Source organism: Echinops telfairi, unplaced genomic scaffold, assembly GCF_000313985.2.
Source record: "Echinops telfairi isolate 266 unplaced genomic scaffold, ASM31398v2 ScPeMD7_7467;HRSCAF=8505_0, whole genome shotgun sequence".
NCBI classification, from domain to species: domain Eukaryota; kingdom Metazoa; phylum Chordata; class Mammalia; order Afrosoricida; family Tenrecidae; genus Echinops; species Echinops telfairi.
This window is the reverse complement of record NW_022111367.1, coordinates 4,366,750-4,385,335: the sequence shown is the minus strand read 5'-3', so window position 1 is coordinate 4,385,335 and position 18,586 is coordinate 4,366,750. Positions and strand designations below refer to the sequence as shown.

The window sequence follows — 18,586 nt, the reverse complement described above, 5'->3', positions numbered from 1 at the left end:
CTCTTTTCTATTTTCATGTCTGATAACTGCCTTTGCTGTGTCCCAAAGATTTTGGTATATTATATTCTCATTCTTGTTGGTTTCTAGAAACTTACTGATTTCATCTCTGATCTGGGCCAGTACCCACTCCTTTTGCAATGGAGAGATATTCATCCTCCAATTGTTTGCCATTGTTTTCTTAATTGCCCTTTTGTTGATTTCCAGCCTTATGGCATGGTGGTCAGAGAGAGAAGTCTGTGTAATCTCTATGTGCTTGAATTTACTCAGATTCAACGTCTGTCCCAGTATATGGTCTATCTTTGAGTATGTGCCATGTGGACTTGAAAAGAATGTGATTTTTTTCAATTTAGTGGAGAGGTCTGGAAATATCTATCAGGTCATTGTTTAACCATAATGTTTAGATCTGTAGCCTCCTTTTTAAGCTTCTTTCCCTGTGATCTATCTTTCTTGGAGAGTGGTGTATTAAAGTCACCTACTGTAATTGTTTAGCCTGTAATTGAGACCAAATTTTTTTTTTCCTTTTCTTATAATTAACAATAAAGAGGTCTGGTGGTGCAGTGAATTATCAGTGGGACTATTAACAGCAAGGTTAGCAGTTTAAAACCACCTGCCACTTTGTGAAGGCCAGATGAGGCTTTCTGCTTAATTCTGAGCATCCAGTTGGTGGAAGATTATGGGTGTCAGTGAAAAACTCAAATCCATTTGCAGGTCCTTATATGGATTCTCTCCAGGGAGTTCCCTCTGAGCAGGGATGTCACTAGCCTTGTTAATAGACCAACTGCATTGGAAAGTGGAATATTATAGATGGAGTTAGGTTAAAATTTAATATCTTTTCTACTTTTACTCTCCTTTTTGACCCATTTTTAATTTTTCTAGTTTTTATTGTTTTTTTCTTTCTTTTCAAATAAAGTTTTTCTCTGTTTCATTTGTTGTGGGTGATGATGATGATGGTATGTTTTTCTTTATATGAAATCCAAATAGGTAAATCTATAGAGACAGTAATTGGATTAATAGTTTCTTAGGGTTATGACAGGGGAGCTTATGGGGAGATAGTTAGCTTATTATAATGAGTACAAGAAAGAAGAAAATGTTCTAAACATTGTGAAAAGATTTACATGACAGGAGACTTATGAGTCACTCAACTTGATTGAAGTGTTTGTTTTATTAGTAATTTGATTTAAAGAGCCCCGGTGGTGCTCACTGCCAGAGACTGTTATTTCCAGACTACATATACAAAGTATGTGAGGCAAAGACTCGTCATCCTTATCTCTTAAAAGCATCCTGGTTGTATTTCTTCTAAGACAGATTTGTTTGTCTTTTTGGCAGTACACAGTCCAGTTCCATAATTCAAATGCACCGAATCTTCTTTTGTCTTCCTTATTCAATGTCCAACTTTCACATGCATATGAGGCAATTGAAAATACCATAGCTTGGGTCAGGCACACGTTAGTCCACCAAGTAATATCTTTGATTTTCCATACTATAAAGAGGTCTTGTATGAAAGTTTTACTTAAAACAACGCATCATTTGGTCTCTTGACTGCTGCTTCCATCTTTTATCAATTTATCATAAAATTTTCTAATGGCCCAGTTGGAAAGATACTTGTTTTCTTTACATTGAGTTGGAATCCATACTGAAGGTTGCAATCCTTGAGCTTCAATAGCAAGGTCTTCAAGTCCTCCTCACTTTTAGTAAGTCTTCCACCAATCGCTGTTTTTTAATAAGCCTTTCTCTAGTATCAATGTTATAGTCTTCTTCATATAATCCAGTTTCTCTAATGATTTTACTCAGCAAACAGATTGAATAAGTATTGTGTGAGGATGCAACCATGAGTCACACCTTTCCTGATTTGAAACCATGCACTATACCTTTGTTCTGTTCACACAACTGCCTTTTGACTCACATACATGTTCCAACTGAGCACAATACAGTGTTCTCAGATTCCCATTCTAATCAAGGCTATCCCTAGTTTCTTATTGTCTTCATAGTCAAATATTTTAGCAAAGTCAATAAAACACAAGTGAACACCTGTCTGGTATTCTCTGCTTTCAGCCATGATCTATCCGGCATCAGCATTGCTATCCCTGGTGCCGTGTCTTTTTCTGAAACCAGCTGAATTTCTAACAGCTCTCTGTTAGTTAACTACTGCAATGACCATTGGGGGATCTTCAGCAAACTTTTACTGGCATGTTATATTAATGGTATTGTTCTATAATTTGAGCATTCTGTTGGGACACCTTTCTTTAAAATAGATACAAATATAGAACTCTTACAGTCAGTTGGACAAGTGGCTGTCTTCCAAAATTCCTGGCATAGACAAATAAATGCTTCCAGTGCTTCATCTACCTGTTAAAACATTTCAATTGCTATTCTACCAATTCTTCTAGCTTTGATCTTGGCTAATGCTTTCAGTACAGTTTGGACTCCTTCTTTCAGCACCATCAGTTTTTCTGAAATAGTTAATTTTTTTGTCTACAAAATAATAGACTACTTTTTTTTGGCACAGTGTCTCTCTATTCTTTCCATCTTTTTTGATGCTTCCTGAATTATTCAATATTTTGTCCATGGAATCTTTTAATATTGAAACTCAAGGATTAAGTTCATTCAAATTAAGATATGCTGAGTGTATTCTTTATTTTTGCTTTTCGAGCTCTAAATCTTTGCACATTTCATTATAATATTTTGCTTTGTCTTCTCAAACTGCTCTTTAAAATTTTCTGTTCAGCTCTTTGATTTCATCCTTTCTTCCCTGTGTCTTAGTTTCTCTATGATTAAGAGCATGTTTCAGAGTCTCTTCTGACATCCACTTTGATCTTTTCTTTCTTTTCTATCTTAATGATGACCTTTTTGTACTTGTCATGTATGATGTTAATGATGTCATAACCCAACTCTTTAGGTCTTCAATCATTAGGGTTCAATGTGCCAAATTTGTTCTTGAGATGTTCTCCAAATTAAGGTGGGATAGACTCAAGGTTGTATTTGGATTTCATATACTTATTTTTATTTTCTTCACCTTCAACTTGAAACGTACATATGAGAAATCAATAGTGTGTTCCACAGTCAGGACCTGTCCTGGTTTTAGCTCATAATATTCAGCTTCTCCATCATCTCTTACCAAGAATGTAGTCAATTTGATTTCTGTGTTCTATGCAGAAGTCCACTTGTATAATCACATTTTGTTTGGTTGATAAAAGGTATTTACTATGAAAAAAAAACGTTGTTATTGAAAAATTCTGAGACTATGTTTCTATCACCAAGACCATATTTCCCAACTTCTGTTCCTTTCTCTTTGTTTCCAACTTTTACATTCCAATTGCCTTTAATTATCAATGCATCTGTATTGCTTGTTTGAACAGTTTCAGACTAAAGGCACTATTAGAATTCTCCGATTTATTCATAGCTTTGTTTGTTGGTGCATAAAGTTAAATAAAAGTAGTATTTATTGGATTTCCTTGAGGGCAGATTGCTATAATAATATCACAGACAGCAAGCATTGTACTTCAAGATAGATCTTGAAATGTCCTATGGGAACAATGCAACACCATTCTTCTTGATGGCTTCATTCCCTGAATATTAAATCATATTATTTTCTGGTTCAAAATGGCCAATATCAGACCATTTCAGCTCACTAATGCCTAGAATATTGATTTTTATGTATTCTATTTAATTTTTCACAACTTGTAATTTTCCTGAATTAATACTTTGCACACTTATATTTTTGATTATCAATTGATATTTAGAGCTGTTTCTTCTCAGTTTGAGTCATGTTCCATCAGCAGATGAATATTCTGAGGGCTTACTCCCACAGGTTTTACTCTGTCCACATCATTATGGTCAATTCAACTTTGAGGAAGCAACTCTTCCTCAGTCCAACATCTCCCTTTACCCACTTTTCTGTTGTCTGTCCCCGAGAGAGGAGGTCACATATAGATCCTTGTGATTGGCTCCCTCCTTCCACCCACTCTCCCTCTACCCTCCCAGCATCGTCACTCACACCACTGGGAGGACTATATTTTAACAAAAAGTTGAAAAGATAATGTATTCCCAGACCAAGAGAGTAAATAAGTGTTGCTGATTGTGTTATATAAAAGCAAATTTTAAATAAAAATCTTCCTAGTGATGATAAAGGAATGCATTTGTTAGGTTAGTAACTGTCTACCAAGTGTCATTAATTCTCTTCTTCATGTACAGCATGTGCTCCTTGGTGGTCTAGTTGTTATACTTTGGTGCTTTCTCACAATTTGCAAAATGTACAGTTGCATTTCTGGGAGTCCACCATCATCCACCACAATTCAAAGATATTTTAATGGTGTCTAGATGGAAGAATGAATGATACTATCATGGAGACTACTACTGTGCAATCTTTTAAGAATGTGCTGTATTGCATATCTTCTACTATGAAGTATTTATTCTTATTTTTAATGTTACTACTACTAGGGAAGTTTCCACTTATTAAGATAATTACTTTTATTCAACAGGTCAAACATTAATGTAATGATTCCTCAAGATGCTAGGTTTTGAAGTTAGGGAAATAAGTGAAGGTTAAGTCCAAAGTTTCATTGTTAACATTTATAAAACCTGACCAAAATCAATATTCTGTTAACTTGCTCTCAATTTTTCACTCTTTAGTTTTCCTCTGATTATGTATGTTGAACCAAAGTTTAGTTCCTAAAACTAAACATAACCTGTGGTCTTAGAGTTGATTTCACCTAATAGTAACCCTACAGCACAGCAAAGATTTTTCATCTGTATGGATTCAGTCTTTCACATTTTTCTCCTGCAGAGCAGCTACTGGGTTCAAACTGATTAGCAGAGTAGTGCTTAACTTTTGGGCAATGAGGGCTCCTTAAACTTCTAGATCAATATCCATCAGTTTGGCCTTAGATCCTGTATAAACTTTTAACTGTGTCACAGTTTTTGATAGTCCTTCTAGCCTGAGGTCCCAGTAGACTATCCTTCCTCTGACTGCAGTTGATTCAAGTGTACAGACAATAGTAGTTGTGGTGATTCTCAAAGAAGTACTCACCATCCACTCTGACTACTAATGAAAAGAAAGTCTTCTAGCACTACATCCTACAATAGCCTCACAATTTTTGTTTTGTTTGAGCCCATTGTCACAGCCACTGTGCCAATCCATTTCATTGAGGATCTTCCTTCTTTTCTTTGACCAAGCATGAGAGGTGTGTATTATTTGTATAAAAATTGACAAACTCTTTTTATATAAAATCAGAACTTCAGGTATCTAATAATTATGTTAGTTTTTCACAGTATTTTTTGCATTCTTTGAGTGTATCAGTTATTCCCAGGTTAAGAAGCCAATATATTACCCCAATGGTAGACAACTGAATACCAACACTATATATTAGTTTCATTGCCTAAAAAGAGTTGGATGAATTATAACCTTAAAAAGCATCTGGCTTTGTAATTAAGAGCTATGGCTGTGCTTCTAGGGTCCACTGTAGTATTGAATATTAAAGTTAAATTATTCTTGTCTCTAGCTTTCTATTGAGACAAGAGTTGCATTAAATTAAGCAAAGTGTCCTCATTGAATTCCATGTCTTTCACATGGATAATACTTAATCATTTGAAAAAAATATGTTAATACCATTGAAACATACTACCAAAAATAAATTTCTAAGATCTTTGCTATAATTAATATCACATAAATGAAAGATTTATACTTTAAAAATAAGTGTTTTGTATAGGGTTGTACAAAGAAAGCTACAGTGCTCCACTTCAAGAAATCAAAAAGGACTTACATAAATGGAAAAATATGCCATACTCATTGATAGGAAGACTAAATATTGTGAAAATATCATTACTATCCCCCAAGTGATCTACAGATATAATTAAATTCTATCCAAACAGTAATATAATTCTTTAAAGAGGAGGAAAGAATTAATCACCAATTATATATGGAGAGCATAAACACAAGCACTACTAAAGAAGAAGAACAAAGTAGGAAGCTTCACATATCTCAATTTTAAAATCTACTACATGGTTACTATAGTCAAAACAGCCTGGTACTGTAAAGTGACCAACTAAAAGGCCAGTAGAATAGAACTGAAAACCTAAAAGTAAAGTCATCCACCTATGATCTTTGACAAAGGACTGAAAATCACCAAATGGAAAGGAGATAGTCTTTTTAACAATTGTTTTGGCAAAACCAGATATCCATTTGCAGGAAAATGAAACAGAGTCTACTTTTCACACCATATACTAAAACAAACTCAAGATGAATTAAAGAATTACATGTAATACCTAAAGCTGTTAAGACTATCACTGAAAATATCTGACCAAATTTTGGTCCTTAATATATGCCATATACATGATCAAGCATAACAGAAAAAGACACAAACAGAAGAAAACATAACATCTCTCAAGTCAGATACGTATGTGCATCCAAATATATAAAAGTGTAAAGGAGCCCACAGGCTAGGAAAATATTTTTAGAAATGGCATATCAGGCAAAGAACTAATCTCAACAACAACAAAAATCATCTCTTTTAAAATTTGGCAAAGCACACAAACAGATATGAACTCCAAAGAAAATAATCAGGCAGTCCAAGCATATGAAGAAATACTTGTGGACATTAGCAATTAGAGAAATGCAAATCAAAACAAAGACATAGCTCACCACAGCACTTATAGCAAAGTTAAAATATATACAAGAAGAGAAAATGACAAATGCTGGGAAGGGTGTTAACATGCTGGAACCCTCATACACTGATGGTGGAATTACAAAGTGCTGCAACCACTATGGAGAACAGTGTGGTACCTCCTTGAAAAGAAGGAAACAGAAATATATATGATCCAATAATTCCTCTACTTGGCAAATAACCTAGAGATATAAGAGTCCTGACTTAAACAGATATATGCATACTGATTCTCATTGTGGCAGTATTCACTGTAGAAAAAGCAACCGAAATATCCACAATTGGAAGAGTGGGTAAACAAACTATGGTATATACACACAATGTAATAACATGAAATGTTAAAGTTTAATGATGAATCCGTGGAGTGCCTCAAAACATATAAATGGAAGACATTATAAAATAATTCAAGCAAAAAAGGGATAAATATTATGTAACTATTACATTACAAATAAAAGTTTTCAAACCGAAAAATATTCTGTGATGCTTACCAGAGGTGTAAGAGATATAACTAGCTAAACAGTAGATATGCAAACATGCAGTCAGCATTCACTGAGAAATATTGGTAATTGGATTGTGCAAGTTGCAAACAAAGAGGAAGGGATAGTGGTAGAAAATGTAGACTTGGAGATAGAAACAAAGCTAGAGATTTCACAATATAATTTTGCAAGGTCGGCAACTTTATTAAAAGTAGTTGATGAGCTGTTCAATAGACAACAAGAACATTATATATCAAATAAGCCAAGGTCATTGAAAAGACATAAAACAAACAAAAGATCAACATGGATGTCACAATAGACTCTGAAATTTTCTCTTCAACATAGAGTAGCTAAAGCAAATGAAAGAAATGATGAAGTAAAAGAGCTAAACAGAACATTTCAAAGTATAATTCAGGAAGAGGAAATAATGTATTATAATTAATGTGCAAAGACCTCTAGTTAGAAAAACAAAAAGGAAAAACATGCTCTGCATATATCAAGCTGAAAGAACTAATTCAAGCTTCAAGTTTCAATACTGTAGGATTCTATAGGCAAAATATTGAATGATGAATAAAGCATCAAAAGAAACAGTCATCGTACTAAAAAGAACTGGTATCCTTTCAACCATTTCAAGAGTTAGCATATGATTAAGAACCAATAATAATAAAGGAAAAATGCAAGCTGCATTGAACACATTAACCCAAGGCTCCAAATCTTGGAATACCAATTGAAGTGTTTCAACAAGCTGATGAATCACTGGAAACACTCACTAATCTAGCTATGAAAGAAATTTGGAAGACAGCTAGCTACCTGACCAACCAACTGGAAGAGAGACATATTTAAGCCAATTCCAAAGAAAAATGAGCTAACAGAATGTGGGAATTATCCAACAATATCATATGCATATCAATGTAGATCTATCAACATTGTTAGGTGCCATTGAATAGGTTCCAATTCACAGCAACCCTGTATACAACAGAACAAAACACTGTCCAGTCCTTTGCCTTCCTCACAATAGTTATCTGTGAGCCAATTGCCAATCCACCTTGTTGAGAGTCTTCTTTTTCACTGCTCCTCTGCTTTGCCACACATGATGTCCTTCTTCTGATAACATGTCCAAACCACATGAGTCTCAAAATTCTTACTTCTAAGGAGCATTTTGGCTACAGTTTTCCCAAGACAGATTTGTTTGTTCTTTTGCAGGGCACAGTACTTTCAATATTCTTTGGTAGGACTATAATTCAAATGCATAGATTCTTCTTTGGTATTCCTTATTCAATGGCCAATTTTCTCATGCATTTGAGACAACTGAAAACATCACTAAGGTCAGGCGCACCTTAGTCCTCAAAGTAACTTCCTTGCTTTTCAATAAGCTTCAGGCTGGATTCAGAAGAGGACATGGTATAAATTATATCATTGGTGATGTCAGATGGATCGTGGGTGAAAGCATAGGATATTACAAAGATGTTTATTTATGTTTTATTAATTATGCAATGGAATTCACTCGTGTGGATCATAAAAAACTGTAGATAACCTTGAGAAGATTGGGAATTATAGAACACTTTATTGTACTCATGTAGACCTGCACATAGGATAAAATATAGTTGTGCAAATAGAACAGAGACATACTGTATGGTTTAAGATCAGAAATGATGTGTGTCAGGGTTGTGTCCTCTCACCATACTTGTTCAAGCTGTATGCTGAGTAAATAATCAACAAAGCTGTATTGTATAAAGAAGAACATTGTCTCAGGATTGGAGGAATACTGATTAACAACCCGTGATATGCAGATGATATAACCTTGCTGGCTGGAAGTGAGGAGGACTTGAAGTATTTTCTCATGAAGATCAAGGATTGCAGCCTTCAGTATGGGTTACAACTCAATATAAGGGAAACTAAAATCTTCGCATCTTGACTTTTAATTTGGTAAGTGGAGAAAATATAGTTGTCAGGATTTTATCTTGATTGGATCCGCAATTGATGCTCATGAAAACAGCAATCAAGAGATCAAATGACACATTGTATTGGGAAACATCTGCTGCACAAGGCCTCTTCAACGTGTTGAAAAGCCAGGATATTACTTTGAGGACTAAGCTGCGCCAGACTCAAGCCATGGTAATTTAAATCACCTCATATGCATATGAATGATAATAGACAATGTTTTAATGACTTCAGACACAACAGACTGGTTGTTGTCCTTCTTAGTCTCCAGCTCTGGTTCTCTCTCTGAACATTGTGAGGCCTTAGCCAGCTAGACCTTCATACTATGTACCACCTGTAGATGCACTGTTTTGACTTTGCCACCACGTTCGAGGTATCGGGTCCAGGGTTCTATCCTGAAGAAAGTGCTGGAGGCTCTCACGGATCTCATCAAAGAGGCCTGCTGGAACATCAGATTGAGTGGCATGAACCTGCAGAGCATGGATTATTCCCACATATCCCTGGTGTAGCTCACTCTGCTCCAAAGGCTTTGACACCTATCATTGCAACGGCAACCTAGCCATGGGCACGAACCTCACCAGCATGCCCAAAATACTACAGTGTTCTGGCAATGAAGACATCATCATATTGGGGGCAGAAGATGCCGCAGAGACAATAGCACTAAGCACCAAACCAAGAAACTTTCCAGAATGTGAAATGAAGTTGATGGATTTAGATATCGAACAATTTGGGGTTCCAGAACAGGAAAATAGCTGTGTAGTGAAGATGCCTTCTGGTGAATTCGCATATACCTGCCAGGATCTCAGTCATAATGGAGATGCTGTTGTCTTTCCCTGTGCAAAAGATGGAGTGCAGTTTTCCGCAAGTGGAGAACTTGGAAATGGAAATACTAAGTTGTCACAAACAAATAGCATTGATAAAGAGGAGGAGGATGTTACCACAGAGATGGATGAGCCAGGTAGCTAACTTTTACACTTAGACACCTGAGCGATTCCACTCTCTTTTCCAGTAACACTCAGGATGTTTTCAGATATACTCCTTTGTTGTAGAATAACAAATTGTGGATATGGAACTCATAAAGTACTATTTGGAACTCTTAAAGTCCAATTTGGCTCCCAAGATAGAGCATCAAGAAGGAATTTAGACACATTTTAAAATCCAAAATCCAAGAAAATAAGAAAAAAGTTCTTTGAGAACTGCTTCTGAGATGCCAGCATGTACTAAAATCTTTCTATCACCAAATCTGTACCACTGAGTATATATGTACATCATGTTTTCTGTAAATACTCTATTTTTTCGCCATTCTCCCAAAATTTGTTGGAAAAAAAATCCAAAGTCAAATCTATTAACCTAGAAATACTAGTTTCTCTCTTACCTAGAAGTACTCTTACATTTTTTATAACAAAAAGTCTTAGCTAAATATTGTTTTAATAATGTGTTTTCAGTTTTCAATTTTAGGAATGTGTATTTCAGAAAGTTATCTGAATTTCAAGTATTATAAGACAGTGCCTTCATTTGGACCTCACCACCGTTATATTAGTATCCTAGAGAGTGATTTAGCTGAAGCTACTATTATTCAATGCAAATTTTTTCCTAGTGCAGCCTAATAAAAATTACAAAAATAACAATAAAAAAAAACCCTAATACAGTAGTTTTCAACCTATGGTAGATATGTGAGGGATTTATATGTCAAACTTATTTTGACATTCTAATGAGCAAGAAATGAATAGAAGTAGGAAAAAACAGATATTTTATTTTAGTGGACAAAAATAAACACTTTAGAATCTTAATGTTTCCCAAGTTGTGTGGGTTCTGTAATTGTTTCAAGGCAGCCTGACAAATTTGAGTTCTGTAAGTTTTGGGAAATCTGTGATAGGACTCAAATCATTTTTCTGTCAGCTTGGGAACTTATTCACTGAGGGATAAAGATGACTTAAAATCTCTGGTGGTTTGAAAAACGAAGAAAGTGGGAGAGCCCAGCATTTGTGAAGATTTAATAACATTCTCAAAATACTATGCTGAAAGTCACAGACTAGCATGCTGTGAAGTGCGAATTGCTCTATCCTTTGTCCTCCTTGAGTTTTGTGTTAAGCAGCTTTAATGACCTTTATGAGTTAGACACTGAACCATCCCATAAGTCTCTAAAATTGTGCTGCAAGGGACCTGGTGGAACTTGGTGATTGTGCTGATGGTCCAGGATTATGCATTTGTTAAAACTCAGCCAGCTGTACATTATTGTATCTAAGTTAAATCTTAATAAACCTGACTTAAAACAGTGTCTAAAAAAATAAGATGATATACAGATGAGATTTATCAAATTATATAACACCCAACATCAAATTATAACATATGAGAGAAAAGTATAATTTACAAAATTCTTAATTTTATTCTATATTACTCAAGATGAAATTTGGAAAAATTAAATATATCAAGTTTATTGACTAAAATAGCTAACATTTTTTTCTGAAGTATACAAAGGCACTTAATACTATCACTGTTAGAATCGGTGATTTAATTAGAACAAAGGAATACTGTATGGTTTAAAATTAGGAAAGGATGGCATCAGGGTTGTATCCTTTCACTATATTTATTCAATCTGTATTCTGAGAGAAAAATCAAAGAAGCTGGACTATATGAAGAAGAATGTAGGACTAGAATCAGAGGAAGGCTTATAAACAGTCAGTGAAATGCAGGTTACAAAACCTTGCATAATGAAAATAAGGAGAACTTGAAGGACTGGTTGCTGAAGATCAGGGGCTCCAATGTTCAGCACAGATGGCAACTCAAGAAAATGAATATCCTCAGAACGAGACCGATAGCTAACGTCATGGTAAATGGAAAAAGATTGAATTTTATTACAATTTCATCTTGCTTGGATCAACAATAAATATTCATGATAGCAGTCAAGGAATCAAATTATGTATTGCATTGGGTAAATTTGTGGCAAAAGAATTTGTGTGTTCAAGGGCAAGGACGTCTCTTTGAAAACTGAGTTACACCTGATACAAGCTAAGGTATTTTCAATCTCCTAATACACATGCAAAAGATGAGCAAAAATAAAGAAAATTTCAGAACAAATAATTCATTGGAATTATAGTGGTGACAAAGAATATTGAAATTACTGTAGACGGTCAGAAGAACAAAGTTGGCTTTGAAGAAGAATACCAGAATGTTCCTTAGCAGTAAGGATGGCAAGACTTTGTGTCCTATACCTGGGGCTAAGTGTCGTAAGTTCTTGGAGAAGTTCACCATTCCTAGTAGAGTAGACGATTAGTGGAACAGAGGAAGACCGTCCAGAAGAAGAAGGATTGACACAGCAGTGTAACAGTAGGCTCAAGCATGTCTGTGATTGTGGGGATGGCATGGGCAATGTATTCACCTCTTGGTCGGGACTAACTTGACAGCATCTAAGACCAACAACTCCCCTAATATACGCCAGAAATATCCTCAAGTGTTCCCTTGAAAACCCAGGTTTTACTTAAATTTTAAATATTAGGAACTAACAAATGCAGTTCCTGGAATTTTTAAAATAAAAATATAGTTTCAAAAGAGAAAAGGGAAGAATTTCTGAAACTCTGTCCTGAAAAAAATAATATCTAAGTATATTTTTACCAATTAATTAACCGGAAATATTCTGGCATCATAGTACCTATATTAGTGCTATAGAACAGTTTCTCTGAAGTTAAATTACATTCATATGTTAGATGTGCCTCACAGTGCTATCTAGCACTGAAGATTTTAATGAGGCCCTACTCATCAGGCCAACCTCCAGCCAAGTATATGTTACTTTATATATTTAATTTAAGATTAAAACCCATTATATACATATATGGGTTTTCAATAAAGTTTTGTTTCTTTCAAGTGCATGTCTTTCAAGGACATCTTTCATGTGATATTTTGAATTGCAATGACCTGGGGAGACCGTTATTTATCACCAACACATCCATGCCCCAGGGAGCAAATAGGAACAGTTTGGCTTACTGCATACTTAAGCTGATATTGCAATAAAGTAGACCAGGGAAAAGTTAATTTTTTTATAAGATGCAGATATTAAATCCATTCCATGTTTTACTCCATACTAAAAATGTAGTAATGGTCAAGATAATAAAAGTGTTCAGAATTACATATCACAAAGAAAACTTTAAGAATGTTTTTGTCCATGAGGAATCTTTCAATTTAACAAAATTGCACAAACTATATGGTTGAAAAATGCAGGCTTTTTTTTAAACGCTGATACTGCATCATAAAACTTTGGGTATGCACCAAAAAATTGAGTCCAACTTTTGAAATTGTCTATCTGCTCTAATTTGTTTTTCCTGGGCATGAATGTAAAAGGTCCTGTTTTTGTTGTTGTTGTTGATTGCTATGCTTCCTAGGAATTTGGGAATTGATTTGGGACTAAGGATCATGCCAGAGGGATAAATTACATTCATATGTCAGATAATGCCTTACAATACTATCTAGCTCAGCAGTCTATAATGATCCCCTGCTCATCAGGCCAAGCTCCAGCCAAAAAACTATATATGAATACCTACTGTTTCTCCATCAAGGGCAATTTACTCAAAAGACAAACAAAAGCAGTGCAGGGAGACCAACCATACCCATGCAGTACGAGGGGTTGCTATTGGGCAGCAACAGAGGGACATTTTGGATAGAGTTAATGCTCCTCGGACCCATGTTCTAAATAGCACCCATTCCTGCTGCCCTGATTAAGTCTATTAATTATAGGTATAGTTACACCTATAAAGTAGAGCTTAAAAGTGACACCTTTAATACCCTCCTTACTAAAGCAAAGTCATATCTGTTGGCAAAATTTCAGACTGATAATATTCAGTGAATTTTTCTATTCTTTCTTCCCTCTTTTTGTTAATCCATGTTTAAGTTATGTCTCATAGCCTTGGGCTACACTGTTTCCTTCAAGTGTTCTCTAATTTCATATTTAAACCTATAGGACCTCCTCTGAGCTTCAGTTTCATGTTAAACAGGAGCCCCAGTTCTTCTCCTGCTATTGTCACATGTGGGCTCTGGACATTGCAGAAGAGAACTCATTTTATTGTAATTTTGAGAAAGAACATACCATGGAAGAAATGCTTTATATATCTTTGTGAAAGCAATGTTGCAACTATATTCCTGATTGAAAAATCAATCTCCAGTCTATACTAAATGTCACAAGATTTTTTTACCTATTGTCTTTTGCCCAGGACAAGTTCAAGATTTTCCTCATTTATATGGTGTGTGGATGTATTATTTTTTTAATCAGTATGCTTTCAATAATTGATCACGGGAATGAACCCTCATAATCTCTTCAATTTTATTTGCTGTGTGACATAGATAGCAATGCCCTAAAGAGGAGGGAGATTAGTTCTAGCTAGAAAGATGGAGAATTACAGCGAAACATATTGATGTTAGCTAGTAGTTGAAAATGTTTCATGAAGCATCTTTCTGAGAAGCTCTCTTCATAGAGTGGTATAAGGCAAGAGCACATACCTGAAGAAGGAGCCTACAGAAGGCATTCTGATCATAACTCTGCTCCTCAGCTTACAATTTAAAAATATGTATTTAACTATCTTCATTCCAATATTCCATGAAGAGGGTTGGGCACAATAGTTCCTTTCAGCTTTCTCAGACTAGGAGATAATCACCATTTAAAAAACCCAATAACCAAAAATAATTATAAAAACCTTCCAATGATGGAAAATATAGAAGAAATGGAAAAACTCTAGTGACTCTAGATTCAGAATATTGGAGAGATTTGTGTTGTTGTTATTGTTGTTGTGGTGTGCTTCCTTCTAGTCCCTGCAGGTGTTCATATCCAGGGGTGGAGGTGGGGAAGGGCCATCCCATTTGTTAGATGACTTTTGCAAAGTTTGATATTTCGTACCGTCATCTCTTGCCAGACCCAATCCTCTGCAGAGGGAGGCAATCGCACATGTGCCTCCAGCTTTCAAAGCAGTGTCGCTTCTCTGTCGAGCCACCTGCTGCTGCCCGGTGTGCCTTAGTTTGCGGTACACCAGCTTGCTTTCTCCACCACGGCGCGCACAGGCTAATGGGTCCCTTGCTGAGGGTGATCACTTAGCTATGCTTGCATATACTTACATGCTATGTGGACTCATAGAGCAATATTTTCTTGTTTCAGTTTTCTCATTCTCCCTCACCTCCTTTGAAGGCCCCGGGGTCATAAAATGTGGCTCGTTGAATTAATTTGTCATCTCTGGCAAGATTTAGTGTTAACGACTTTCTGATCTCTTACCACTATAATAACCACCTGAAATAATCACATTGAAACAGTTCAGGTAAGCAACAAATTGATCCCTGTCTGTAATTCTATGTATTTTCAACTAAAATGATTGACTTGATTTAGTTCTACATTTATTCTGTTATATATCATTCTGTATTTCAGATAAGTTGCAAGTTGCAAATCTACTCTCCTATTTTTCTCTATATAATTAAAGTGTTTATATATATTGCCTTTTATTTTCCAAAACATAATAACTATTTTAGAGAAACCACTACATGCTTGGTAGATTATAATTTATTATAGGAATGGAAAACTGGCTCTATTAGGAACAAATGAGTATTAACCGTTAATGTTTATTTTGATGCTGTAATTTACATCAGTTTTTGCTTGATTCAGTCTGAGACTAAACTCATTGCCATCAAGTCGATTCCACCTCACATTGTTGTTAGGTTGCATCAATTAGTTCTGACTCATAGCAAGCCTATGCACAATAGAATCAAACGTTGCCCCATCCTGCACCGACCTCCCAATTGCTATATGTGAGCCATTGTTGTAGCCACTATGTGAATCCCTCTCATTTAGGGTCTTCCTTTTCACTGTCATTTTGCTTTACCAAACATGATACCCTTTCCAGGGACTGATTTCTCCTCTTAACATTCCCAAAGCACTCAAGATGAAGTCTCATCATCCTTCCTTCAAACGAGCATTCTGGGTATATTTCTTTCAAGACAGTGTTATTTGTTCTTTTGACAGTACATGATACTTTCAATATTCATCCACAGTCCCTTAATTCAAATGCATTTATTCACCTTCAGTTTTCCTCACAGAAGGTCCAACATTCACATGCATATGGGGCAATTGAAAATACCATGGCTTGACTCAGGTGTATTTTGGTCCTTAAAGTGACATCCTTGCTCTTCAAAATTGTAAAGGAATTTCGTACAGCAGATTTACCCATTACAATATGTTCTTTGATTTCTTGAATGCTGCTTCCATGAGCATTGATTATGAATCCAAGCAAGTTGAAATTCTTGAAAACTTCCATCTTTTCTCCGTGTATCATTGTGTTACCTATTTGTCTAGTTGTGAGGATTTTTGTTTTCTTCACATTATATTGTAATCCATATTTAAGGCCGCATTCCTTGAACTTCACAGAAATCAAATTGACAATGGAGTAGTTCAATATAGTGCTAGTCTAGGTAGACTGCAGAAACAAATCCAATGAAACTCATATGTGTATAAGAGAGAGTTTTATATAAAGGATAATTGTACATTAAGAAAGCGCCGCAACCCAGTCCAGTCCAAGGCCATAACTCTGATATTAGCCCATGTGTCCGCTACCAATCTAAAAAGTTCTCTTCAGACTCATGAAACACATGCAATGACACTGAGTGCAGGACAATCACAAGCCAGTGGGTAGAAAATCTTTGGATCCAGTGGCGTTGTAAGCATCTCAGCACTGACAGAGGTCTCTACCTGGCTTCTCCAGGTCCATGGTTCTGGCTGCATCAGGGTAGTTCCATGTGGCATCTCCTCAAGGTGCCTCACAGGGATTCAGCCTTGTGTCTTGTCAGTAGAGTGTCCAAGGGAGTGAGGAGAGAGAGAGATAATGTGTCTTCCATCTCCAAGGAGGAAAAACCAGACTTCCCAGAATTCTCAGGAGAAAGCCATGCCCACACATAGGTCTCATTGGCTATGATCCGATTGACAACTAGATTCCACCCCTTCACTCTTTATCCTCTTCAGTCCCAAATTGACACCACATTATGTAACTACCACAAATATCATCAGACAAAATGAGTCCAGAAACCGACTGTAGCAGAGACCATTTGATTGCTCATAGCCAAGTTCAGGTTGAAGCTAAAGAATGAAAACAAGTCCACAGAAAGCAAAAAATGACTTTGAGTTTATCCCACCTGAATGTTGAGAACATTGAATACCAATGACAGAAGACTTGGCAAACTGTAGGATGACATTCCCACTCATGGTGACCCTCAAAAACAGAGTGAACCTGCCCCACAGAATTTCCCAGGCTGTAATCTTTATGGAATCAAATGGTTTTCTCTTTCTAGGTTTGGATTGGTGACTTTTTGGTTAGAAGCCAAATAGCTGAAGGAGATGCCAAAATTCAGTCTTCTGAGGTGCAAAAGTTAAAATTTCAATAACGATGTCCAGGAACAGGAAAGTGGAGCATATAGTCTGTGCATGTAACAACATTGAGAATATTTAATAAAATCATTGACTCCTAACCTTTAATGGCTTACCGTTCTTGAAGTGGAAGCTACAATCATCTAATTTTTTTTTCAAAGAATGATCACTATTTCTTAATTTCGCAAAGTTTTTTTTTTTAAGTTTCTTCTAAGCCAATTATTCTGGGGAAAACAGAATTAAAGCAGACAGATTTAATTTAGAGTGGAACTACTAGGTTTTGCATACACAGGTGCCTTTTTCTGATTCTACTATTGACTTGCTTTTGTTAACTGCTAGTAAATCAGTTCCAACTCAGAGCAGCCCTGTAACAACAGATTCAAATGCTGCCTGGTCGTGCATCAGCCTCATAGTCATTGCTATGTTTGACCCACCACGTAAGTCCATATTCTCGAGGGCCTTCCCCTTTTTCATTGGCCCTCTACGTTACCAAGCATGATAGCCTTCTCCAAGGACTAGTCTCTCCTGAAAAGATGACCAAAGCACATTAGACAAAGTCGCACCATGCTTATTTCTAAAGAGTAATCTGTATGTACTTCATCCGAGACTAATTTGCTCCTTCTTTTGGAAATCCACAGTACATTAAATATTCTTCATAAACACCATGATTCAAAAGCATCGATTTTTATTTATTATCCAGCTTTTGCATGAATATGAGACTATTGAAAATATCATGGTTTGGGACAAGCAGAGTATTAGCGCTCAAGTGAAAAATTTTCTTTAAACACCTTAAACTGAAATAAATTTTGGAGCAGTTGAGATTACTATGTTTCTTGAATTCTTGACTGCTGCTTTCATGAGCACTGATTTTAGATCAAAGCAAGATAAAATCCTTGGAAACTTCAACCTTTTCTCCATTTATCATGATGTTGCTTCTTGGTCCAGTTGGGAGAATTTTTGTTTTATTTATGTTGAAATCCATACTGAAGGTTATGGACTTTGATCCTCATCCATAAGTGCCTCAAATCTTCACTTATATCTGCATATCACAGATTATTAATGTATCTTCTCTGTTTTTCTTTGTGTAGTCCAGATTCTGAAGTTATTTGCAAAGCATGCATATTGAA

At 35.8% G+C, this 18,586-nt stretch overlaps 1 pseudogene; it reads left to right on the top strand.

Annotated features, from left to right (window-relative positions):
- LOC101648468 overlaps positions 1-10,217 on the top strand; it is a 38,973-nt pseudogene extending 28,756 nt beyond the window's left edge.
- Positions 10,218-18,586: the final 8,369 nt, after the last annotated feature.